This window comes from Phasianus colchicus, chromosome 6, assembly GCF_987193195.1.
Source record: "Phasianus colchicus chromosome 6, bPhaCol1.hap1.1, whole genome shotgun sequence".
Classification (NCBI taxonomy): domain Eukaryota; kingdom Metazoa; phylum Chordata; class Aves; order Galliformes; family Phasianidae; genus Phasianus; species Phasianus colchicus.
The window spans coordinates 23,834,030-23,861,624 of NC_143441.1; the positions used below are offsets into that span (position 1 = coordinate 23,834,030).

At 35.7% G+C, this 27,595-nt stretch overlaps 1 long non-coding RNA gene across 1 annotated transcript in view; it reads left to right on the forward strand.

Annotated features, from left to right (window-relative positions):
- The first annotated feature begins 9,807 nt into the window (after positions 1 to 9,807).
- Positions 9,808 to 27,595, forward strand: part of LOC149917498 (uncharacterized) — a 28,985-nt gene continuing 11,197 nt past the window's right edge. Inside the window, exon 1 of the long non-coding RNA XR_016467488.1 lies at positions 9,808 to 9,887. This is a non-coding gene — a long non-coding RNA (uncharacterized LOC149917498). The remainder of the gene's footprint in view (positions 9,888 to 27,595) is intronic.

Sequence of the window (27,595 nt, forward strand, 5' to 3'; positions counted from 1 at the left end):
ATGTTCCGCAAGGTATTCACCTAGAAGATTTAAAATTAAATCAAGAGATGTAAAAAGTGTAAAATATGGGAATGAGCAGTATCACCTAAAATAGTGCTCCTTCTCCTGAACAACTGTCCCATCTTCTGAAGAGAACTATCACAATGCAAATTAAAGAGGTATATGTCTTCTAGAACATGTAAAAATGATCTTTTGAAACATGTTGATAACTGTCACAGAAGAGATTTTCTTATCTATATTGAGTCATTTTCTGAAAATGGACTCTGGCCCCCTTTATTTCGTATCTCCCTTTGTGATCACTATTACAGTGATGACTGGGCCTTATGTTTCAGATAGCTTTGGGCAGATCGTCTCCTAAATGTTCCTGATATTTTCAGCCTTAACACTAAAGTTAGCTTTGTAAATAGCATGTTATGTCTTCAGACTCTTGCTCATGTATCCACTATAATTTTTCTTTTTGTTTAACTGTGCATCATGGTATATTTTGGAAATGATTTTACATGTAAAAATTGGAAAATATATCTGCAGGCACTCTTTTAGAAAAGAAGTGTTTGGAAAGCATTTGAAATAGTCTATGTCCTGTGTAAGAAGCATGTCCTACAGTGCAATTCTTACCCTGGATACAAACCTTCTTGCAACATAGAATTTGTCTGAGTGGCAGTAACAGGCTGTAATGTGCTTTCTACTTTCAATATGTTATACTTCCTCTGCTGTGACTACATTACTGGGTTTTATTCTCTAACAAAGAGGGTGAGCAATCTACATGAATGCAGCAAAAGATATTAATAGGTAGTAGATTTTGGTATATAAGATGTCTGACAGAAAAAACTGAAGGAGTATGTGCAGAATACCCATTAGTTCACTTACAAACACAAACCTACATTACAGTTGCACTATTATGACTATAAGGGTCAAACACTGGTCAGTTAAGAAGCATCATGCTTTTGGATGCCTCGTCACCAGTAATTTTCAGTGCATATATATTAGCACGTTTGTGTTTTTTTTCTGGAGACCATCTGCCACCTTTGCACAAAAATGTTAGTGCTTGCTTAATGATCAGCTATTTAATAGTTTTATATTCATCCCATTTTTTTTGTAGAACTTAATTTTCAGATTGTATTTTGAAGACTTTACCTTGAAAAACATCACTCTATTTACTTAAGGATCATAATGTTCAAGCCTTTGGACCTATGAGGGTCAGATCCTGCTTGGAAGACCACTAGCTGTGTTGAAATTTCTACCTCAGTAGAACGCAGGACTAGACCTGTCTTGCAAGCTGAACCCCACTCACTCCAGGTATCTGATGCATTAATGGATGAATCTTTTGAAGATCCTTTTGAGACAGTACAGGAGCATGTCAAATATCCTGCGTTCTACGTGCAGGTAGAAAATAGCTAAACTACAGAGATTACTTTCAGTTTGGATACATGTCTTGATACATAATTAGGCAAAATATTTTCCTTTAAATAAGTAGGCAGTATCTATCTTCATAAACATGAAGCAGATCTTCCAGTGGCAGAGGTAGGAAACAATGCATGTTAAACACTTTTACATGTCAGGAAACCAGATAGAGGAACCTTAGAGACAGTAATTCTGCCTTTTCTGATAGGTACAGCATGATGATCACTGTCAACATCTGCAAGAAATGACACGGGAATATGATGAGTCACCTAATTTCAAAATCCCACTTTGGTACCAGAACAGGTATATTGTGTGCATTGAATGAAATAAACATGCTATATGTTCTTTTAATTTCTTTAACCTGAAGGGTGCTGTGCAACTTCTTGTATAAAGGAATACAACTGTGGTTGCAGAGGGGATAAAGAATTAATGTGTGATTTCTGTAGCCATTTCATCTGCTTGCACAACATTAACTACTCATCTGCATTCCTAACTTACTCATTTTCCTTAAGAGATAATATGCTGCCTTGATTAGATTTTCTTTGCAGACAAATTTCTAATGATTTCTTGGCAAATGGTAAATGTGTCATCATATACAAATGTAAGATATTACAATAGCGGTGTAGAATCTTTTAGATTCAAATAAGTTTCTGCTGCTTAGGAAATTAAAACAACAAAAATTGTGGAGAGGAAGGGTAGAAAAAGATCATCTGGAATCAGGGAAGCTGCATGCCAGAAGGAATAGCACCTAAAGCATAGCTGGTAGCCCTTTCAGTTGGGGACAGTTCTGTTTTTGTCTATGAAGAGACTTTAACAGATGCTATCAATTTGAAGGTGGGCATGAAAGCAAACAGTGAATAATGAAGAAGCTCAGTACTGAGCTGTATGGATTGATGTTGAATCTGAACAGCAAATAGCCCGTGTGGATGGGGGCTACCATAAACTTGAGAAGACAGAAGAGCTATGCAAAAAACACTTAAAGTAGAAACATACGCAAATGTCTTTTCAGTTGGTGAGGGGGTCCAGTGGGAAAGCAGGAAAGATTCTTTGATAGAAGGAAGTTTTAATGTTTCAGTTTGGAAACTGCTGCTGTGTGCTGCATGAATGTTATCCTGTTATCCTGAGGTGGAGAGTATTGAATTTTGATCAAATTATAAGAGAATATAATATACTGGGAAACAGTGGACAATTTGGTATGTTTTTCATTTAGAAAATGGTCCTATTTTGATGTTTGTGGAAGCTCTTGTTTAAATCCTGTTTCCTGAATATTTTTACTTAATGTATTTAAAATGTTTTAATAGTAAAATGTTGAGGTTTTATTGTGACAAAACAAAGCAGCATAATCCTCCCAAAAAAAGTTTTATATTTTTGAAAGTGCATTTTGATTTCATTTCATAACAAAAATAATCAACAAAACAAAATGTCAGCATTTCCTGAACTAAATTATTCCCTCCTGACTCGTCCCTTTGCTTCTTCAAAAGACATTGTGTAACTTGGACTGGAAAGAAGAACTGAACTAATTAAAGACAAAATGAGAACAGCAAGAATTAAACAAACAAAACCAAAGCAAATGCATACAGAAAACAACCCAGCAAAAGCCCAAAGGAATTATTAATGCAATCATTTTCCTCAAGTAATCAAGACAAATGACGTCAAGATTTAAGTGCTGTTTGGAAAAAACAGCAACTGTAAAATATAAACTTCACAGCCCACCCAGGACAAAATAAATACAAAACCAAGAGTTTCTTTACAGATGCGAAGTTTTGTTATTCAGTTCCTTCTAAGGTTCACCTTATTTCATTCAGATCTTACTATCTCAGAATTAACTTGCATCATTAACACTCATAATTCTGGGACTATTTTATGATTATTTTATTTCCAAATGTATTACTTTTGGTCAATAAACAGCAGCAGTATTTTATAATTTTCCACAAATGCTTTAATTCTGCTGTAGATGTTATTTTCAGTCAGTTCAGTTAGGGATCTTGATATCTAGTTTCAATCAAGGATGGTCCAATTTCAGTAAGTGTCTCCCACAGACAGGTATGAGGCAGAAAGATGCCAAGTTATTACTGCTATTGTTTTTTATGTATTTTCCTTAATTATTCTCTTTTGTACAGTGCCTATTACTCAGAAAAAAATGGATCAAGAAAAAGGTATTATGAAATTAATTAATTTGACCTCACTCTATGGTTATACACAAAGGTACCACTTGAAAGAGTTTATAGAGGTATGTTGCAGAGGAAGAGAGAAGAACAATCAAAGGTACACAGAAATGGGAAGGACAAAAAGAAATGAGTACAGCCAGGAAATATAGGAAGGAGAAGCTAGAAAAAGACTCAGATGCAGTGGTTGAGAGAGCTTAGAAATTCCAATACAAAGATCAAGGATAGTAATCTTACTCTAGAGTTGGTGAAGAGCTGTTGAGGATTTAATTAAAGTTACTAGCAATAAAGGAGGTGATTCAGGAGGCTCAAGGTCTCACAAATCTCCTCTAGAATTTTAAAATTGTTTTTTCTCCTCATTTTCCTAAATTGTTAAACTCTATTCAGTATGATTTTTATTCCATATAACTCTACAGTATATATGTTCAAATGATGATGAATGTTACTAGTATTTTCACAATCAGACTGCAGATACCTGGAGTGTGAACTTGGCAACTCAGTATCTAAAAGATGCCAAGTCATTTGTCTCAGCTTCTACAGCAGCATTTATTTTATGTAATGTACTTTATGCACAGTAACTTACAGATCTACACGGGAAGAAAATTATGATTTTTCTCTCTATGAAGAGAAAGTAAAATATGTATCTCAGGCCAAATATCAGAAAAGTGAAAACTGAGTAACTAATTAAACAAAATGGTCATAGATAGCACACACAGACAAAGGAAACAGTGATATTCTTCTAACTCAATAGCTTCTTGGTTCTCATGTAAGAATTTGACCAGAAATGACTCACCTCTAGTACAGCGCTAGCTGTTGTTGACCAAGACCCAGCAACTGTCTGAAGCCACAGAATGATCACTCACTTCCTTTCAGCCCTGGGCGTAAAATAAATGTGATCTGCTGTGGGAAGAGTGAGATTAAGCATTCATTGACTTCCTTGCCTCTGCATAATCAAACTGAGACAAGCAGCCTTCAGAGGTTGTTCTTTCACTTTTTATTCCTTTCCATACTGCCATTCAAGAGACAGCAACAATACTGAGATTTTACAAGGCCTTTTATTTTCACATGGAGATGAAATGCTTACATCAGATTAACTTTACCTACAGCTACTATGAGGAGTTTTTACAAGATTTTTTTTTTCTTCTGTGCTATCAAACCCTCAGTTCTAGCCTCAGGGATGGAATTTTTGCCAGAGCAGAATCTCAGTAAGAGAGATCTGTCTGTAGGACAGCGCTTTTGATACATCTGTACCCTAACTGCTGTTTTCCTGGCAAAGTGCTGGCCTAATATCTGCACCTGAGTGAGATCACCCTTGGCAGTTGAAAGTTCATGAGGGATAGGTCCTGTTTAACCAACTTAATTTCCTTTTATGATAAGCTCACCTGTCTAGTTGACCAAGAGAAACCAGCTGATTTTTTTTGGATTTCGATAAAGCTTTCATTACTGTTTCTTGTAGTATAATTCTAGAAAAATATCCAGTGTATGGCTAGACAAATATATATGATGGGTTAGCAATTGGCTGATGCATCTGACCCAGAAGTAGATGGTAACAGTGTAGTACAGCGTAGTAAACGGGGGTTACATCAGGCTGGTGGACAGCCACTAGTCAAGTTCCTTAGGACTTTATTTTAGGTTCTTATGAATGTTTTCATAAATAACTTGGATGCAGTACTAAATGTTTTTAACAAGTTTTCTGACAATAGTAAATTGGGAGGAGATGTTGATTCCATCAAGGGTGCTGATGGCTTGCAGAGAGATTCAGGTAAATTAGAGAGTTGGGCGATGACCAGACACATGAAATTTAAAAAGAGTAAGTGCTAGATTCTGTACCTAGGAAGGGGCAACCATGTCTATACTACAGACTGGGGAATGAGAGGATGGATAACTGTCCTGCTGAAAGGGATTTGGGGATCCTAGTTGACAGCAAGTTGAATGTGAGGCAGCAGTGTGCCCTGGCAGCAAAAAGGGCCAAATGTACCCTAGGGTGCATCAAGCATGGCAGAGCTGTATGGGCAGTGGGAGGTGTTGTCCTGCTCTGTACTTCATGGTCTCACCTCCTGCACTGGGTGCAGTTTGGTTGCTACAGTACAAAAAACATAAAACTATTACATAGTGTTCAAAGGAGAGCTACAGGGGGTAGTGAATGTTCTGGAGGGAAGATGTATGAGAACTGGCTGAGGTGCCTTCTTTAGCCCAGAGCAGAGGAGCTGATGGGAGGCTTCTTAATGGCTATGGCTCTAAGAGAGAGTGGAGGGGCAGTGCTGAGCTCTGCACACTGGTGGAAGTGATAGGATAGAGAACAGCAAGGAGCTGTTCAGGGGAGGGTCAGGTTGGATATCAGGAAAAGATTCTTCGCAGAGAGTTCAATTGGGCACTGGAACAGGCTGCCGGAGCAGCGGTCATGGCAATGAGCCTACTGGAGTTCAAGAAGAGTATGGGCAACTTTCTCATTCAGATGGTTTGATTTTTGGGCTATACTGTGTGGGGCCAAGAGTTGGACTTGATGGTCCTCATGAGGCCCTTCCAAATCACGATATTCTATAATTCTCTGATTCTCATCTGGCCATGTAGGCTGTGGCGTAGTCTTCAAAGGCTATACTCTATAGCCATTAACGTATATAGGCCAGAGACTTCATGGACGTAATCTACGTAAAGCAACAGCAATCATAACACTTTCTGCTGTGGGCAAAGGCACTATAATCAGTTACTGACATGGAGCTGAACTGAAACTATGTTACAGATTCTTATTTCCCCTATAAAATATATTCTGGCAGAGTGTTTTAAATTATGTTTTTAAAACAGCTGAAAAATTCTGACTGATCTTCATTAGTTATGGGTAAGAAACAAGATTCATTTCAGCAAAATATTTTTCCTATTTAATTTGTTTGCTCTTTCTGTTTTTTTTAACATAATTGCTCTCACTATGTCTCTTGATGAATTTATCTGAACACAGTTATTTAGTGAAGCAGCAATATTTATGCTACACCTTTTATAGTCTTTATGTGAGGAAAATTAAGTATGTGCCAGACAGCGCTCCAAATTCTTCTCTTGGATCAGAAACTTTTCTAAATAGGTACAGAAGAGATTCCTTTCAAGGGAACTGCAGCTTTACAACATACTAGTTAAAGGGCTTTGACTACCAGGCTGGATGTGCTGAATGTAGCATCCTTGATTTGATTTGGAAAAGTTTCTTTCAGAACGTGACAGCAGTCACAGAATTTCCTTTGGTTCAATGCATTTTTTCCATCATTTATACTTCAATTTTATTTAGAAGGAACAATTTAGAGGAATATGCTGTAAATAACTGAGGCCAAAGATCTATGGAATAGTTTCCCTAGAATTTGTTTTTCATCATTTGTCCTACCCTTTTAAGATTTAGGACTCTTTTGTTGAGCGACAGCTTTTAAAGCTAACTTTAGCTACTCTGACAGCTGTATTATTAAATTCTTATTTCAGCACAATGAAAACTCAAATGTAAAACCTGATGTAATTAGTTTTTAACTGACAGTGACTTCATAAATTACCATGTTTGCATTAATAATTCATTTAAAAAAGAGAATACAGTTGTTTTAAATCAGCATTTATATATTTATATAAATATTTATATATCCATATAGTGTACATATCCAGTGACATCTTGCAGTACTTCAGAAAATTAAGTTCATAAGGGTATTTTGCTTTCTTGTGAAACCATCAAGACTTTCACTATAACAGTAAAGAACTTTCTAAGAAGTACCTTAGCAATTTTCATCTATTTTTTTCAGCTCATTGACATCCTCCTTAATCTACTCTATTGTATTTATTTATTTATTTACATATTATATGCATATATCATTATATTTTATATATTTATATTATTTATATGTATTATTTATATATTTATATTATTGCATTATATTATTTACATATTATATGCAATGGTTATAACCTTAGTATATTAGAGAAGAGGAGAAATCAACTTCCTGAGTTTACTTTCATTCAAAACAAAGGTTGACTTTGGTTTAATCAATTGATATTATAGGGAAAAAAAAAAACACATTTTTACCAGTACAATTCCTGACTCTGATCCTATCTCTTAGCCTGAAATTTGAGAGAAGGTGGGACTTTGAAATTGCGAAGATAAAATGTCTAATACATTGATATTTTAGTATTAAATATTAAATGACAAATAACTGCAAAGTAGTGGTGCTGAATGAAAACAGTGCATTGAAGTTGCAAAAAACTGTCACAAGGACTAGATATGATTAAAAACAAAGGATTTCTTTTTGCTGTTCTATTGTTTTTTTTGCTTCAGTTGTTGTTGCTGCCATTGTTGCTCCATTTTATTAGCTAGACTGGCAACAGAAATATGTCCTTGTTCCAAAGGATTAAGCTGTTATTGTTGTGATTTCATAAAGCTACAAAAACAGTGTCATGCACAAAAACAGAAGCTTTATGTTAACAAAGAAACCCTGACTTTGCACTTCCATATTTAAGTAATTTGGGCAAAGGGAATTGGATCAGATAGGTTTCGAGAAGTCATTATAATAAGACATGAATTCTTTTTGGAGACTAATAGCCAGATAATGGAATTTTATCAGGAAAATGAAATAAGAGTATGACTTTGGAATCCTGCCAGGGATTTGAAATTCTGCCATAAATTAGCAGCATTCCATGTTGTCTCTGCAGAGACCAATGTGAAATGAGTAGTAATACAGATACTTTTTCTTCAGATTTGTTCCAAGGAATCAGTATTGACGAACATGGGAAAACTTGGATTGCTCTGAATTGTTTTGCACTCCTGAAGTGAATTTATTTTTCTCGTCAATGCTGTTAATTTGGCAAATTTGGTGAGTGCTAAATTTGCCATTAAAGCTAAATAGAAAATCAATAGCTGATGGTCAGCAACAATATGATCTACTCACTTTGACTAATGATGTATTTTCCGCTAATATTGTCTGAATGCTGAAGGTCTCAAGGCACTTTCAATAGAAATTGTTCACTGTGGGAGCAAGAATTTCTCTTTGAGTTTCTATTGTTTGTCAGGCAGGAGTCCCTCAATGAGATGGCACATTAGCAAAATTCTGTGCCCTCACAAAATGCCAGAGATATCTGAGAAACTATTTGCAAGTTTTTTGTTGCTAACTGCAGGAGGTGCACTAACTTGAGTCTTCTGTCAAGTCAGCTTATGATGTGGTGAAATGAAATATGTGCTCTGTGTTCCCAGAGAGAGCTTTTATGACAAATGGCGGAATAATAGCCCACTGCTAATTTGTATTGAGGTATACACGCTGCTGGCTTGGTGGCATCACTGCAGCAAGCTGTGAATCATGCGCAAAATGGAAAAATCCCTGTTTTTTCTGTACAAGGACTGAATACAGAAGAAGCTGTTGTCTGCTCTGGGCTGTGGGCACTGGTGCTCCAGATTTAGCTTTTCTTTTTTAACAAAAAAATGCAAGAAACCAAAACTGCCTTGAAGAATAAGAATAAAAGGAAGTTCTGTTCTGTCCTTTATTCTATTCCTTTGTTTATATTTTCAAATACTATCCTAAGACTTAAAAGTTTAAAAATCCTTGTTTCCCATTTCAAACGCTTTAGAAGCTTTAAATACATGTTTGATATGTGGATTCTGCTTTTTATCTGCTCCTGTCTCTCCTTCTTTCCAATCCTGCAAATATCTAGTTCAAAATTTGTATACTTGGTATGGAGAAGAAGCAGTCACCCTCACTTTGAGGGACAGATAGAAAAGGGCTGTCTTCAGCACTTAGGAGCCTCCTAATCACTTTTCTGGGATATGAATCTTCTGTAGTCTTTTATGTAAGAATATTTACCCACAAAGCAGTATTAAAGTACAATGTGTACTTTTGTGTATTCTGAATTAAGAACTATGCAGAAGTGACTTGCACTGGGTATGCAGAGAGGAACATTTCTACGGCAGGGCTGTGTGTAGAGTATGAAATTGTCCTGTGCATTTTTTTAAGTGAGATCAACCATATGGTCTTGGAAAGCAGGCCTGAAACACTCAGCATGAGATCTATTGCACAGGCACAATTTTCTCTTGGGCCACTGTTTCTATAAATCAACAAAATTGATTTCTGGAAGCCTGCAATATTCCAATAATTTCCCTCTCAACTATTATTCTCATTTTGGCCAGCTCACTTAGGTGAAGAAAAAAGGACTTGTGTATAAACTTGGGATAGCAGGAACAGGAGAACTGTTCTAGAGTCATGAATAGAGCTGTATTTTTTTTCATTCAGAAACTTCACCGTGCTGGAAGAGTACTCCTATAGACCAGGCTTCACCCCTGGCCAATTCACGTCATTCAGAAAATGGTCCTTTTGAGTAAGTTTACTGTATTTCTTTTAACTTGGAGGGAAGCAGGTAAGATGAGCCCTTGGGGGTTTCCACCAAAGTCAGATGATGTACAAAAGAATCTGTAGTTTTTAAATAGGTCTTCTGCATTCAAGTTGCCATTTGTCTTTGACTGGAATTATTTTTCAAAAAATACTAAAATTGTCTTAAAATAATACAATTTTTTTTGTAAGTCATTTATTATTGCCATATGATTTTACTGCAACTCATCTTTTTCATTTAAGCTGTTTTATGATCTTCTTTGGACTTTTATTTTGACTTGTTTCACATGTAATTACTTTGGTAAAGCATTTTTATCCTCTCTATTCCTTGAATGAGAATGAACATAAATTATCTTTTCTGCAGTACATCTATACGCTACTTCTTTAGGCATAAAAATTCTGCCTTTGTAAAATATAAGTATTTTTTTTTCTTTCTCTGTTACATGTGTGTAGAATTTCTTTGCAAGATTTCAAATAAAGACCAAATCTCAGGTTATTTCTTCCTGATGAGCCAGTTACTGTGCATGGCTGTAGAGATATGCTGAACATCTGCATTTCTTAGTTTCATCAATAGTGGGGATTTTGTTTTCTATTCTTCATTTCTTTTTCTAGAGGAATAAAGTAGCGGAAAATGATTTTCCAAGTTCCTGGTTAAAAGACTTATTTTTTTCAGTTGAAGCATTTTCAGTTGCATAAGAATCTTAGTTTGATCTTTAGAATATAAATTCTATCAACAAATTCATATGTATTCTCCACATCTTTTTAAGAATGCTTTTTCTTTCAGTATTAATACTCAAGACAAGTTTCTGTTGTATATCTTACAGGGAACCCTGGATCAAAAATTCTCTAAGTTCAGGAATGCTACTTCTGTCTAGATTATAGAACTTTATGAAAAGAATCTCTAGAATTTTAGTTTAAAAAGGTATTGCCACAGAATGTAAACAGGATGTAATCAATGCATTTTTTTCATTTATTTCTTGTTGAACACCTTTGTCACTATGAAGATTTGCTTTTGTTTATTTATACTGACTAAGTAACAGTTTAGAAAAATGGAATCTTTTGAATTTGGTAAGTTATTCTGAAAAGGAAAATATGTGGATGTTTCTTATGTATATTTGCATGTATGCATATGTCTGAGAACTGGTGAGTCACTATTAGAAAAATAAATGAGTGTGTTTCAGCTGATTGTGGAACACTTCTTCTTTCTACTAAAATTGTTCATTACATTTAGGAGTGTCTGTTTTGGTTACTTTAAATAAAAAGTCAGATTCTGGGAATTACTTTTGAGGATTTCCTGGGCATATATTATCCTCTGCTCATTTTCCATTTGCTTTAACATGCATGTTGACATGTAATTTTTAGATTGTCAACTTATAGTTTGTGACCATAGGTGCTCTACAACTGTAAATTTTAAGTGTCAGACCTATCTTTTGAAGTCTAAATGTAAGTGTACAGAAACTTAAAAACACGTCTAACTTAGAATGATTGAATAACTTCTTGCTTACAGAAACACAAAGTTATTTAAAGTATTCTTGAGCTGAACATATATTTTTATAACTATTTTTTCCCCTAGTTTTTTTCTTTTTTTTTGGCTGTTCTTTCATTTTGCACAGGATTACAAAAAGATTCATCCACTCTGCTTCACTGAAAAATTAATTTAGTAGAGTCCTTGCCAAAGTGCTAGGGAATCATTCTCTTCTGGCAGAACACTTCAGGAGTTTTCTGGCCACCTCTTTTTTTTAACTTTTCTTCTTTCCCTGTTCTTATGTGTGGCCATTGCTTATCTTCAGTTTGTCTCTATGGCAGTAGTTGACGCATACGCTATGTACTAGCTGGTATAACAGCTCTCTGACCTGAACTAACCCTTTTCCAACTGTTCTTCACTTACATTGTGGCTATTCTAACTTCTCATCCAAGTGAGGCTTTATGTTTCATCTAGTGAAATACGATGCAGTACCAATGTGCTATTTTTTAAATGCTTTACAGAAGAGCCTGCAAACGAGGCAGAAGTTGTGCAAGAGAGCTGAACTCTGAACTCAGTTCTTATCTAACCATAGAATAACAAACAATCCCTTGCATCTTGTTCAAAAGTTGAAAGAATGAAAGGCTCCTGTTGCTTACTGCAAACAATGTATATGCTGTCTGCCTGTGTTTACATTTAGAATCTAAAGCTCAAATTAAATGGAACAGGGGAAAAATGTGGTTGTCAAGTATTTTTACAGGGGTAAGATAACATGCCAAAAAGCCAACAAGGCATGTCAGCTGATTAGGGAACTGAAACAACAGAAATGGAGTTATTCTCTAAATTAGCTACTGTTTGTTAGGCGTAGAGATTTCTTTTTTTCTTGAAGGTAATATTAAGTATTTTGCCTTTTCAGAACAATGGAAAGATTTCATAATAAAAAGACCACAGAGTATTATTTCTTCTTACTTATGGCTAAATGTTTGCATTAACTCAATTAATGTTTTGTCATGCAATTTGTATGAGCTAAAGAAATTACTGATTCTACTACAGTCCATTTCTACATCTATCCTACTCCATTCTTCCTCCAAAAGGCTGTAAAACAGGAAAATGCTGGTTGTTTTCTTAAAATTCAACCACTGTCTTGTTATGCTACTATTTCTCTGAAGCCTTACTTATAACTCAATATGGTTGGTGCTATAAAAACATTAGAAAAGATGGGATCATTGGGAATGTTTGGTTATGCTTCTTCTAGTTGTTAGGATGATAGTCTAGGGCAGTAAAGTGCAATGAGAGTAGTATCTACCCCTGGAGAGAGAGAGAGAGAGAGAGAGAGAGAGAGAGAGAGAGAGAGAGAGAGAGACACACACACACACACACACACACACACACACACACACACACACACACACACACACACACACACACGGATTTTGGCCTCATGGGATCCAGAGCCCCCATTTAGAAAAATAGGCTCCTCATACTTGTATAAATTTGATATGAACTACAATTAGCCAAATTGTCTGCCAATTTATATAGATCCCAATGAAAATTCCCAGTTATAACATGCATTTTCATTGTTTCTCCTGGATCCACTGGATTTCATCCACTGTTGGTAGTCACAGGGAAGCGGATAGAAAACATATGGATGCCTTTTTCATCCACTCAACATCCAGTCTTGCAGGATGCCAGAGATTATGCAGTTCAGGTAAATTAGAACTGCATTTGTTTGTCTCCTATGAATTTTCTAACAATAAGACTAGAAGTGTAAAGGTCACCATGGCTTCTCCTGATAAGGATATTCTGTGATACTTGTGATAATTGAAGTTCATTGGAAATGTGGTATCTCTGTGATTAGGACATTTTCCCTTACTATGTGGAAGACTCATGCAGTCAATGTCTGATGTAAAATATTTTGTTACTTAAAAATTAATTCCCAGGTGAATACACTAGTTATCAACCACAAAGTCATGTTTCTTCTTGACCAAATGGAACATTTAATTAGACTGAGGGGAATAGTTTTGATAGGAAGGACTGAGACAACACAATGCAGCAATGCATAGCTGGGTAGTTAGAGCATTCCCCAGAGAACTGCAAGCATAGAATAGAAGCATAGAAATGCAAAGTACCTTGTTTCCCTTGATTTTTTTTTTTTTTCTTTTGACTTTTTAAAATTTAAATGCTGGGTTTATCTTGCCTGGTAAGCACTAACGATGCCTATTAGATTGAAAACTCTAAAACATAAAGGCAGAAAAATATATCTGCCAAGAATCTGTGTCCGTGTATTATCCTTACTCGGTTTAAAGAACTGTAGCATACAGTTGTCTGGGCTTTTGAATGATAATTAAGCAGAGTTTTGAAGATGTTATTCACTAAACCAAGTGCAGACCAGGCTGTGTGCATGTACAGTTTAACACAACCACAAAACTGCAGTCAAACTTAACCTGGGATGTGAATGTTATACTGGTAACATTAAGAGCTACGGTGTCTGTCTAGATACAGATCTGAGGAAAATCTGAAATTGCTTTCTTAAAAGATCTTAGGTAAGACAGAATTTAAGCCACAGGAAAATAAGAGAGGAAAAAATAATTAAGGTATAATTAAGGTATTTATTATATACAGAAATCAAATAATCCACAAAACTCTAAGAAGTTAGTCAACATATTTTTAAAAAGATATAAATGTTTTAGGAAATGATTTGTACTGAAATCATATTTCACAACTTGAACAGGTAGTTAAAAAAAAGTCTCATTTGGATCTGCATATATAGGTGCAACAAAAAATTTAGTCATTTTCTGATTGAAAACGAAGCAAGGGGCTCTAGCACATGTGTTCCAGTTTTCCTCCACTTGCGTTTCTAGGTGGACAGTGATATCGTCTAGTTGGGAACTAGAATTTCCCAGGATAGCAGGTCAGGGTGGAAGGCAGCTTTCTCTGTAAGCTTCTGCCCTGACTTTTATTTCTCAAACTGTAAATGCTTTAGACTTTTGAAGGTTTGGATAAGATCTAAGCAGATCTTGATGATATCATGTATGTCATATTTAAACAATTTTCCACTAATGTTCTGATTTTTGAGAAAATTTTTCTACTTTTCCTTTTTTTTTCTTTTTCTTTTTCCGCCCCCTCATCCCCCATGGAACCAGCAAGTACCAGTTCTGTTAATGAAAATGGGGAGACTAATATTCTGTTTTCTATTACTTCATTAACGTAGTTAAAATTTTCCTTTAGATTTTCACTCATTCAGAAGCAAGTGGCAATGTAATATTTCTTATAATGATTTTAGTCAGATAGTTTGTCCTGCCAGAGTAGACACCCAATACAACTCCTCTCCATAAATAATCTTTTTGTCTGTAAAGAGTGAAGTCCTTGATTTATTTTTATATTTTTTTTGTTATGCAACTTTATCTGTTGCAGCAGAGAGGAAAGCTATACCACAAATAGATACAATCATTCTTATAATATGTTGCTTCCCAAAAAGCAAGAAAGTTTTCTGAATTATTCTGGAGTATTAGAAGGTTTTAGCCCAGTAGGAGGCACCCAGCACTTCAGGTTTTGTGATTATCATGGATATGAATGGAATAATTTGGTAGAACTCAACAGTTACTTTCAAAATCAGACAACTGTCTAATGTAAAAGAAAATACGCATTTTATGCGATTCCATTATTATGACAAGTTACCAGATTTAAAAACAGATACAGATATAGAAGAATACTACCTCTTCTTAACCTCTTTGTTCTGTATACTGTTCACAGTTCAAGTGATTTGAATTTGGAGAAAAAGCTCTCATCTTTTCGTTTGGATTGTTTTATATTCAAATCTGTTCTGCAAGAATTCTCAGTTTTTGTAACCTAACGGTAATGATAGGAAATGCTGGTGTCCCTTGGGTACGGATAGCTGGAGCCACCTCCTGTTCAGACAGTAGACAGACTGTACTAATCACCATCATTTTTAACTAAAACTTGATATTTTATTTATTGGTTTGGAGTTGTTACCATCTAATATTGGTGGGGATCCAAACCTTATTGCAGTCTTTTGCATACAAAAGCTGTAATTCAGTAGAGTGTATGTGCTGGTTAAATGCAAGTTTGGTTATACAGATAAATATCCTAAATAAATGCATTTCTGAACCAAAAGTAACAAATTTTTATTCTCTTCAGATTTGTGTTTTTATTTTTTTTAAAGGTGAATTAAAAAATCAGAATTAGGCAAACATGACTTATTTATCTTTTTTCTAAATACCAGATTTCTCCATTAGCATTAAATTAGCTTGATTGAAGTATTTCATTTGTTTATGCAATAAAGTTTCAACTGTCTTGTTTTCCTTGTGCAAGAATGGATTACAATCTGATGAGAGATTCAACGTGAACACTGAGTTCACTGTATCTCATAGCTGGTAGTAACTGAACTATACTTAATTTATGGACGAGAACTCCTAAAGAATTAGGATTTAAAAACTCTTTATGCATGTGATCAGAGTGAAGAAATACTTCACAAATATGAGCTAAGTAAGCGTGTATTCACAGAAAATGATAGAAAGAGCAAGAATAGCTGTTGTCATGGAGTTTAGAAGCAGAACATGAACTTCAGGTCATTAAGGTTAAGAAATTTCCCTGTACAATTCTAGTCCTTCAGCTGCTTCTTAACCATCTAACCTTATCCTGAGGAGCAAAGGGTTTTCATTGTTTCCCAGTGACCATATTTCTTAGGTCAGTTCAAGCAAGTCAGAAGTACAGAAAATAAAGCAACCGTATATGTTCAGAGAAGTGAGGTAAAATGATTAGAAAGAAAATAAAATAAGCTCATACGGAATGAAACCTTAGAGCAGATGACATATTTTCTATGATCACTGAATAGGATTCAATACAACAAAGCAGAATAACCACAGTTCTATTTTCCTTAGACTATAGAACAGGAAACCCTGACATAATTTCAATGCTAACTTTATGTAGCATTGTTTTAGGTGACTCCAGCTGTATTTTAGAGATCCACTGTGTCATCTTACAAATCGGTCTCTGAACGCAGGGAATGGCTTTAACGAATAAGGTTTTGATGTTAGATTTGAATTGTATATATTAACCAAATAACAATACAGTTGGTATAGTTGCTAGAAAAAGTGTATCGCATAATTTGTAGCAGAAATATCATATCATCCATACAAATATCACTCTGACTTGAGACTCACAGGAGAACACTTAGGAAATTCTCAGACTGCGTGCAGCTAGGGACAACAAAAGAAAGAGATTATACAATAATCCTGATTTTTTTTTTTTAATGAATTATGGTTATGAATGAATCTTAAAAGTTAATCAAGACTCTGGGGTTCAGAATTTTACTTCAACTTTGCATAGTTCTGTCTTAATTCTAATAACTTAATTCTAATAACTCTTTCAAATTCATATATTCATCTCCTCCCTTTTACTGTGAGAAGTAAAGAATCATGACTTCACTCTCACTTACAGACAGCATATGGTTGATATTTGGGGGGGGGAAGGCTGTTTAAGGACCAGCCACTAGTGAACGTAACAAATTTCCTATCCACCATGTGTTCCTTTTAATGTAGTCATAGATTTTTTGAAACCTTGACTAATGCTTGCAAAAGATTATTAAAATTGTTGTTTTTGAGATGCTTTAGAAGTATAAAGGAAACGTGGAAGATTATTTTGTTTTCTTGCTTAAGTTGAAGTTATCATTTTTTGAAAAAGTCATTTTTGAGCCAACATCATGTAAAATTTAAAATACTGAGTATATTCTTGTGCATAATACAATGAACATAAAGCTGTGATGGAAATTTGACAACTCTGCGCAGCATTTACTGTTAGTATATTTAAACACGTTTAACAAATCCACTACTAGCTATTGACCAAACTTGTGAGATCACGGGAAAAATTACTTTAAAAATTTCTTATTAAACATGATTTCATTTACACTCTTGTGTAGTGTGAGGCATCTGTACCTGTTAACTGCACTTCAAAAGTAGACTTTACTATGAAGAAGCCTGCAATTCAGAACAGCTTATTGTATCAGTAGCGTGTCCTTACACAGAAACACAGAAACAGTGTATGGGATAGACCGTCCTGAAATGAATCTCTCGCTGCCTCCCCAACAGTAGCAATAACAGGCGCCCCTGCAGGCTGCTCTACTAACTGTCCATAAAGGCATAGGAACTAAAAGCCATTCAGGATACCTTTTTGGAATACTGTTGTCTCACAGACTGGTAAAGGACTTTTCTCTTAATTCTTGGAACTGTTAATTTTTATATGCCTGAACGTACCAGATGCCAGCTGAATTGCATCCTAGCTTAGCAGTAGAATCTGATGAGACCATATCAAAGAAGACTGAGCCTTTAGCCTCATTGATCAGCCTCTGAAAGCTGTCTCATTTACTTCTTGTTTTCCTGTCATCTCCATACACTGTGCAGCTTACTTTTGCTCTGATTTTTTAAAGGAATTACTAATATTGACTTTTATTTCTTCCTTGGGGTGGCTTAAAATTACATGGATCTACTTAAGGAAGGACTATGTGGCTGAAATGAGATGTGATCTATCAGTGTTCTCTTTAATGGACACTTTCAAAGTCTTATGAAGAGACAAGGAGAGATGATGAGGACTTTTGTAAACAAGAACCCATGTCTAAGTTAACTTCTATTTGGTGGCTGTTGGTGAAAGCATGCCAAGAATCACCTTGCTGAGAAGTCTACACTGAATGCCTTGGCTAAATGAGGAGGGGAAAAAAAACGCAATGCAAGAAGATAACATTTAGTATTTGGACAACATTCTCACAACAATTTTACAAGGCAGCACAGCAGTCATTTTGACTCTCTCATAAGGCCACCCCCTGCACCTGCTCAGCTGTATATCTGCTAGAAAATTAAGTGCAGTTAAGAGACTACCAGCACTTTACAGCTATTCTGTTTTACTCATAGGTTTGTGTGCTGTTAATTTGGAAACAAAGCTATTATGCTTCAGGTGGTGTTACAGTTCTGATAAAGAGGCAGTACAGTCGACTAAAATACCCTCCTTTTAGGCATTGCAAATTGCCATAGCAATAGTATTTAGGCTCACTGGGTCATTTATCTTCAAACCACACAGCTGACTCAACACTTGGGTGGGTTGAGAAGTAAGTGGTTTTGACATTTAGCAGCCCAAGGCTTCTTTTCTCCTTGAGAGACTTGCATGTCAGCTCTGTTCGGTTTTTGTCTTCAGTGGCTGTTTTGAAGCAGATGGCAAAACCTCACCTCAGCTGGATGATTGGGACCCTTGCTGCATTTAGCAAAGCTTACCAACTGAATTATAACTGATTGTGCCTTCAGGTGTTGAGTAGCATATGATTTATGGTGTTTTAAATATAGTCTGTGGAAGGTACTATAAGTAGCACTGAATATATTTTGAAAAAATAATACGAGGAAAAACACTCAGAAAATGAAACAAAATAGTCTAGAATAAGATAAACTTCCTTCTGTTAGAAACAACTATACCACAAACTTTTTTTTTTTTTTCCATCTGTAGATGTGCTGCTGCATATATTTAGTCTACAAGCTTGGTATTCTTTGTATCTTGAAATTATTTATACATAAGATTTGCACAGGATGTAGTTCTTCCCTGTAATACACACAGTTCTGAAAATGCAGATTTCAAAGATGGGGTCTGTATAGGTGCTGAAGTGATAAGCCTGAAACAACAGAGTTGACCACTGAAGTGAGGTTGTTGCACTGGCACCTCAGCAAGCTCTTCTGTTCAGCTAGACATAAAGCCTGAGAGTAAAGTAACGACCACTGTGGGATCAGCAGATCTATTTTTAGACTGCTCTTTTCCAAACCTCATCCTCCTGCAGCACAATATTTGGCAAATTGGAAGTAGTGCATCCTAAACAAGCTATGTGGTTAGAGATTCAGAGTATTCATGCCACAGTATAACAGCTATATATGTTCATCTTTTTTAAAAGAATACCGGTTAAAAAATAAGTTAAAATGCTTATTTATAACAAATGTCTTCAGGTAAAAGCCTAGCAAAGAATATCTTATTTTCAACCATTTAGTAACCCTGCTCAGTTATGCCTCTGCTGAAACTGGGAAATATTTGAGAGGAAAGTGATTAGAAGCTGAGTATTTGCTGCAAGCTACTATAGTGAATACAATCAAAAAAAGCTGCCAGTCTCTCAACAAAGAATTTCTAATAATATACAGGATCTAATCCAAGGTGTACCTTGCAAATAGCATTTTGACTTGCTATTGACTTGTTCTACATTTCCTTTGCATCAGCAGAAGGCAGCTGAGATCAGTAACAATTAAGCAAGAATAAACTGAATGATTTACTGAAAATAATGTAGAAGACAAGTGTAGCAATTTTTAGTTCCCAGGCAATCGGTGAGTGTGTTGCAAAAAGTGTTATACTGCTGAAAGAGGTACTTAGACTCTCCGGGGGGAGCATGCATTAGCAGAAGATAAATATCCAGTACTTATGATGTGTTATTTGTGAGTGTTCACTATGGGAACTATAGGTTTTATCATATATATTATCTTCTTATTGTTTCTGCTTCTAGGATAACCATAAATCTGAAATTCTTAGGAATATTTTGGGAACATTCAGTTCTTTAACAGCATTTTGTGAAGTCTTCTATCAGTTCAGAATGTCTGTGAATATTTGCTCATTTTAAAATTTGTGAGCAACCAAGTGTTATGTAAACTGTATAGTTTGCAGATATAGGCAGAGCAAACCAAATAAAATATGAACAGATTTTTTTGGCAATACTTTCTCTAATTCCTACATGTATTCTTCTTTAACAATCTGTTCAGATGTGTTTTGTTTCCCTCAGGGTAAAGAAACCAGGCAAGTGCACATATCTTGCTTAGCATGCTATTTGTGCTCTCTGAACACAGATACATACTTTGTGGGGTACTTATATTTCTGTTCTTGGAACAGATTGAAAAATCCCCAGTTTAGTAAATGAAGTCTCAAAAATAGTAACATGTCACAGGCACAGAGGAGGAAATAGAAAGGCAGCCCTTCCCCCTCCTCCAACCTGCCCACAAACTCTATTCATCTGACTAGGCAAAAACCACAGCCTTGTTCTCAGTTTGGTCCTGAATGTGTGGTAACTGTGCCCTGCAAATTACCCAGTTTCTTGCTACCAAAAGAGAGCAAAAATCTCATCTGTAATTATGTCATGTCCTCAACACTCTACTACAACAGGAGCTGGCCTGAGCTGCTTACTCAGATCCAGAGTCCTCACAACAGTGACTGTAGTTCAATTTTTGGTTTTGATCTTCCAAGAATAATAGAGAAAACAGACAGATTCCCAAAGAACATGCCGCACAATGGCATCTTACTGGCTTAAATAACAGTATTTCTTCTGATGGAAACATTCCATAGACAGAAGTCAGCTATTTGCAGTGATCAAAGAACACATTTTGCGGTTGCATCTAAACAAATGTTTTCTCTAAGAAGCAAACTGCTTGCATGTTACAGGAGGTGAGCAGAGACTGTATAAATGAAACAAAATGTATTTGCTTATATTTCTAGAGTACTAAGCAGCCCTTCCTGTGAACAGTGGAATTTCATTTTTGAGAACTGAATTATTGAACTTTCTAATTCTCTAAGCTGTCGGTTTCAGAGGCATATTGAAAATACAAATTCAAGAGCTAATTTTAAATTGAAAAGTAATGACGCGGCCCCACATAAAGAGAAGCTGAAAAAGTATTGTAGATTGAAATATACTGGAATTTTCACTAGGTGGAAACTCAGAAGTCTTCAGAGTTCTTTTTGTAGCATCAAACAGATATTCTTTGCAAGGAATTACAGTTTGTTCTGAATTTGAGAAAAGGTCTTAAAGATTTAAATTTATACAGCTGACAATTGATGTGTTTTATGGGCTCTGGTGGATACCTTGCTCCATTTCTATTTACCGTTGTGTGTACTCTTCCTCAAGGAAGGTGTACCATGATATTAATTATGTACACTATATCCATGATTCAGGCAGTGGAACAGTTTTCCCAGAGAACCTGCAGATGCCCCATATCTCGAGGTGTTCCAGGCCAAGTTGAATGGGGCCCTGGGTAGCCTGATCTAGTGTCTGACACCTTTGCCCATGGCAAGGAGGATAGGAGCAAGAGGTCAGTAACAAAACTTTTTTAAGATAAAAAACTTTTTATAATCAGCAGTATAAGGAATTTTATACACATACACATATATAAAGGTTATTGAACTGCAGAACTGTTTTTATTCCTTTCATTTCATCTGTTTTGTCTCTCTCAAGTCACAGTTAGTTTCAAGGGATAACCAGTGCTTTAGTCAAATAACTTCTTCATTTTTGCCAGGAAGTCAAATTTTCATTATTACTTGTGAGTATTTCTGTTTTAGTAGGCTTTGATTTTTGACTCAGTTCTGGAAAGCTGGATCTAGTTCAAGCTTCTACAGTTTGACAGGATAAAAACTCCAAAGACACAGAGCACAAAGGATACAGACATGCTGACCTTGGTAGGATCTTTGTGATGTCATACTTTGAAGGCCTTTGAGAATTATATGACAGGTCATATTTTTTCTGCAGTTGGTGGTGCAGGTAGCCACCGTGTGATGTGGCCTTTGTCCTGTCACTGTCTGCACCTTGGCCCACAGTTATCCTACATCCCACATGCACCCTTTCTGCCTTTGATAGTGGGTGCATATCAGTGTATTGTAGTATTGTACCAGGTCTTTCTGACTTAAAGGCGTCTTTGGAAATAACATGTGACTTGTCCAAATCTGCTGTAATAAACATTTCTAGTCCCATGGAGGATTTTTCAAATAAGAGATTTTATTTCTACATGCAGTTGGATAAAATATCATCATTTTAAGATGCCTCAGTGGAAACAAATAATCCAATAGAATGAGGAGTAGATATTTACTTTCATCAGTGCATTCTTCGGGATAAAATAGAAGATGTTCCAAAAGTATGATGGACAATGATTGAAATCTCTCCTGTTGCTAAATAAGGATTCACAGGAAAAACACATGCACACATGAGCCCTACTCATTTCATCAGGGAGAGAAATATATATCCCAAGATAATAGGGCAAATAGATTTTATGAGAAGCATTTGACCAATGAATCTAAAACAAGCCTCATATTACACTAATCATACCAGATCATATAGGAAATCATTCCTGCTATCTGTCCTTTCCCATGTATATTATTATGCTATAATACAGTGCATGAGAAATAACACTTGCATTAATTGTGAGGAATTCTGCAATAAAATAATGAATTATTAGGCGTTGCATTGTTAAGTGCTAAAGCGCTTGATTTTTTTTTGCTTTTATAAATTGTGGAGATTTTTATTTCTCCTTCAGCTTCTGAAATACCTATGATCTCTCAGTTAATCTATCTGTGTTCTGTATCTTTTTCTTTTCTGCTACTCTTTTCTATCATATTCTTTTTTTGTATCTCACTGCTTATACGCAAGCTGTTTGCCACACCTTTCAAACCAGATGCTTGGTTTGACATACACATTTGTTTAAGTGTAATTTAAAGGACTTGACTAGACTCTGTAAAATCTTCTGAACAAAGAGTTTAGTATGACAACTGAGTAATATAGATATTTGTATTTTAAGTGAATCATATTTTCTTTACTTTAAAAAGTAAGATACTAGTTATTTTCATAGTCCATTTTCATGATCTGAATCTTTTTTTTTTTTGCTACTTCTTAAAGTTAGAAATTAACACTTTTGAAATGTGTTTAACCATGCTCTCAATCCTGATGCTTAAAAACTATGACAATATCCTTCTTTTAAACTACCACTAATATTGAATTTCATTGGTATTCTTCAATCAAATTTTTTCTGAGTCATATGTACATCTGCCTTGTTTCTGGCAACATGATGAGGTTTTAGAGTTTAGAGAGATTTTCTAACTTTTCTTAAATGACCAAAATCTTGCTGGATTTGATCTATTGCTCTAGAATTAAGTCCAATAGTAGAAGTAGGGTCCTAGACTTATGTATAAAATTACAGAATACTGCTCTGGAAGTAAGTGCTGTATGTAACAGTCTTTTGCTCTAGAGTTATTTATTGCCAGTCAAGGGCTAGAAATAAGGTTTTAAAAAGTGTCAGAGGAGTGCTGAGCTGTAATTATGTCTGTGTTTGGAAAGATTTAGAAGGTAGGGATGATCTTTGGCCGCTTCATGTCCAAAACCAAAGTCTATTCTTGAACGCAAAGCTTTGGCTTCAATTGTGAAACCTGACTAGCAGAGAGCACAGTAAGTTCCTAAAGCAATCAGTCTGATAGGTTCAATCTAAAGATCACTAAATTTAATTAAAGCCAGCACTGATTACACTTCAGGCCTTCCTGTTTTTCTGAATCTGAACCCTGACTCTAACCATGAGTTTATACTAGGCTAAGTGATGGCCAATGCATGAAGCTCAGTACAGAATCATGGATCTTTAAACTTACAGTACATTATTCTGGAAATGGAAAATATGTGGACCTCATGTTATTCGCTTGCTTGTAAGGTTAGGTGACTGGACTTTTAGTGAAATTACTCTTAAGTGAAGGTGTAGAAATTTGTTATGACACTGAAATGTACTAAGTTCTGAGTTGTAATCAGTTCCTGATTTAGAAATGTTCACCAGTGTAACTTTAGGGCTTGTCATGCTGTATGTGAAGGGAACTATGTCTGGTAAGTGGCTTCTATTAAATTGCACTTGAGTTAAATCTGAGGCTTGGAGCAAGGAATGCAGAGAGATGAGGGTTTGTTTTAGTGTTGTGCTTAGACAAAATGTCTGGGCTAAACTTAGGAGGAGTGTTATTTGGATCTAAAGGATTTTATTGAGCTTTTTTGGGCTAGTACCAGTGTTATTTAGACCTAAGGGATTATGAGTTTTTTGAGCTAGGCACAATTCTGCTAGGCACCTAACTTTGGTATGTATTCTAAGCCTCAGTGGAACCAGACACAAAGTAGGAGTGCCATAACCCTTCTGATCTCATTATTACCTACATCTTTTAACTCCCTCTATTTTTATGCACTCACTTAGCCATAGGTTGAACCTTAGAGAATATGGTTTTGTTGCCTAAAACTCAGAATTTTTCCATAGACCTCTGAGAAACTAGCTCTGATTCTAAAATGGCAGGCTTACCTAAGGTGATCCTTCATTAACTTCAGTTCACAAGCCTGTTTTGTAACTTAAACCTTAACCTTAATTTTAACCCCTGCCCCAATGTTATATTTAACTACAGAATAATTACCAAAACTCAGCATGCTCCTAATAATCCTGTCATAAATTTAGGTCAGATAACTTTTCCCAAATCAGTATTAAGCATATAACATTAGGCTCTTGTGTTCAAACCCTCAACTCTTATAGTATTTCCAGCCTTACTTCTAATCAAACACTGCAGCCAGTAGTCTTTCTTCTCTAACAATGTTTCAGACCAAGATAATAAATTCCATATATTGAACTCTTATTTTGTTTTCACTCTTATAAAAGGATTCTCATGCAGTTTATGATCAATATCTGGTTCCTTAAAATGATAACTTGCACTCTGTGGATAGCTATTTGGATTTGTGCATGTTTGCTGATGAGCTCAAGTACTCTTTCAAATCTGAACAAATCATTTCTAAGATGGCAGAGAGGAGGAGGAGGAGGAGGAAAAGGAGATGGAGGAGCAGCAGCAGCAGGAGTCCCAGTCAAGCAGAAAGAGCTGTAAACCTATTTGAGTTCTGAGAACTTGATGTACACTGCATTGGCTAGGGGTCTGTAGAGACTGATATCTTTATTTATGATAGTAAATTTGCACCTGAGCACTTACCTTTAATTGTATAAAGTGTTCCTGCATGCATTTACAGGGGAAATATTAACAAGCTATGCTAGTAAATAGGTGCTTTTGTGTGAACATTTATTTTGTGAACTCTTCCTTTGCATGCTCAGAAAAGAAGAAATTCCTTTCCCAAAAGATAATAAATGTTTAAAACATACTGTGGTTCTCTATATGGACCACAATTTTCAATTATCACTAGATTGAGATGCCTTTTTTCCAAAACAATACTAATTCTCTCTGGGACTCTTAATTGAAAAAATAAACCAATTTGTATGTGCAGTGAGCAAGACGGAGTTAACTTTCTTTGAAACAGCCCATATATGTTGTATTTTGGATTTGTGCCCAGAATAGAGTTAATAAAACAGTTTTGGGAAATGTTGAATAGTGCTTGCACAGCACCAGCTCATTTCTCTCTTTATCAATTGAAACTTTCTTCTTCCTCCCATTCCACTCTGTAAGTAGGCTGGTGATGGGCATGAAGCTGGGAGGGAACACAGCTGGGACAGCTGACCCAACTTGGCCAAAGGGATAATTTATACTATGTATAACACCAGGAACAGCAATAATATTGGATTAGAGGGAACATGATGGGGATTGCATTCCAAGATAGCCATTGTTCATGGCTGGGCATCAATCTGCCTGTGGGAAGTGGTAATTGATTCACTTTGAACCATTTGTGATTTGTGGGGTTTTTCTGTGTGCCTTTTCCTTTTCCTTTTCCTTTTCCTTTTCCTTTTCCTTTTCCTTTTCCTTTTCCTTTTCCTTTTCCTTTTCCTTTTCCTTTTCCTTTTCCTTTTCCTTTTCCTTTTTCTTCACCTATTGGACTGTCTTTACCTAAGCCTACCAGTTTTCTCACTTCTGGTCTTCCTTTTCTCTTCCTTATCCTGCTGGAGAAGGACTGATGGATGAGAAGCTGTATGGATGATTGGCTGCTGAGTGTGGCCAACCCACTACATTATTGTATGGGGAAGATGATAAGGTGATTACCTTAAGAATAATAATGACTCAGTATTAAGCAATTGGAAGTATTATCATTTCAGATTTGCCTGGTATATCTACACTGTGGATTGTCTATATTTCATAGACCTCTTAATAATAAGTGTACAGATAACCTTTTTTGAGGATTAGTATATTTTGCTACACATATATGCTAGCATGAGTATTTCTTCCAAAATTATTTGGCATCTGGGTAATTCTTGCAGTCCAGGAATCTAAGTTATGAAGAACATAAACTGCAATTTGTTTTCATTGTAAAATTTTGTTAAGGCATCCTTTTTTTTTTTTTTTTTTCCACATACATCTAATTATATGTGTTTATTTCCAGGCTGCACATAAAGTTCTATTGGATGAACCTTCAGCACTATGCAAAAAAACCCAAATGTGTAGGTATTTTACGTACATGTACAGCTCAGGATATCAGTTGAAAGAATTCTGAATTAGACTCATCCAATGATGTTTCAATTGCATTAGTTTCTAATGACGGGGAAACATCAGATGGAGTCATTAGTTTGGTATAAAATAATTTTCAGGTTACTATGATTTTCTCTTATGCGAAGTTATGAAACCAATCACATAGATATTGTATTACTGCCTTCATAGAAAGCACAATTGGACTGGAATAATATAAAGTAGATGCCACTAAATTCCTTCACTTTTGTTTATCAAGTAACTTAAGTGAGGTGAGGAAGGAGAGAAAGAGGGAGGCTTATTAATAAAGCACCAAATACAGAAATGAAAATGGATGAAGCATTAATAATGTTTCTGAATCTTGTGTTTGCTCTCTCCCACTTAATGGATGGCCAATTCCATGCAAAAAACAGATTAGCATCAGTTTAAATGTCATTTTCTATCCTAATCAACTAAGGTGTGACAATCTCATGCAACGTCTAGGTTTGGTTCATTGCCCCAGATACCTATCACATCTGATGTCAGTAAAATGAATGCTAGGATCAGCAAGGTTCAAAGTGGAGCTGATGTTTGTGCTCTTTCTCTGGGAGTAGTAACTGCCACGATCCTCATCTTCTCAACAGCTCAATACAGTGCATGAGTGTGGGTGGATAACATGTATACAGAATGTGTCAACACTCATTTGGCTAGGGGTACAAAAATAGGTTTGAGAACGCTGAAGCTAGCACCAAATGTCTGGCTTCCAATCTTCATGCATAACACCACCTTCTCTGCTTAGAAAAGCTGAAATATTGTGAGAATACAAATGCGTGCTATTCTTTTCCATACATCAGTACTTCCAAAATCTGCAGAGAGGCCAACTTGAAACAGTACTAACTGAACTATTTAGGGAGAACATGCTACTCTGGACAGAAAAAGTCATTACAGACTTGACAAAATACATCTTTAAGATTAAGATGCTGTGATTTATGAATCACCCTAAAGTTCATTAAACTATAACATAGACACTGCGGTCACCTTCTACGCAAGTGAAAAATGAAAGA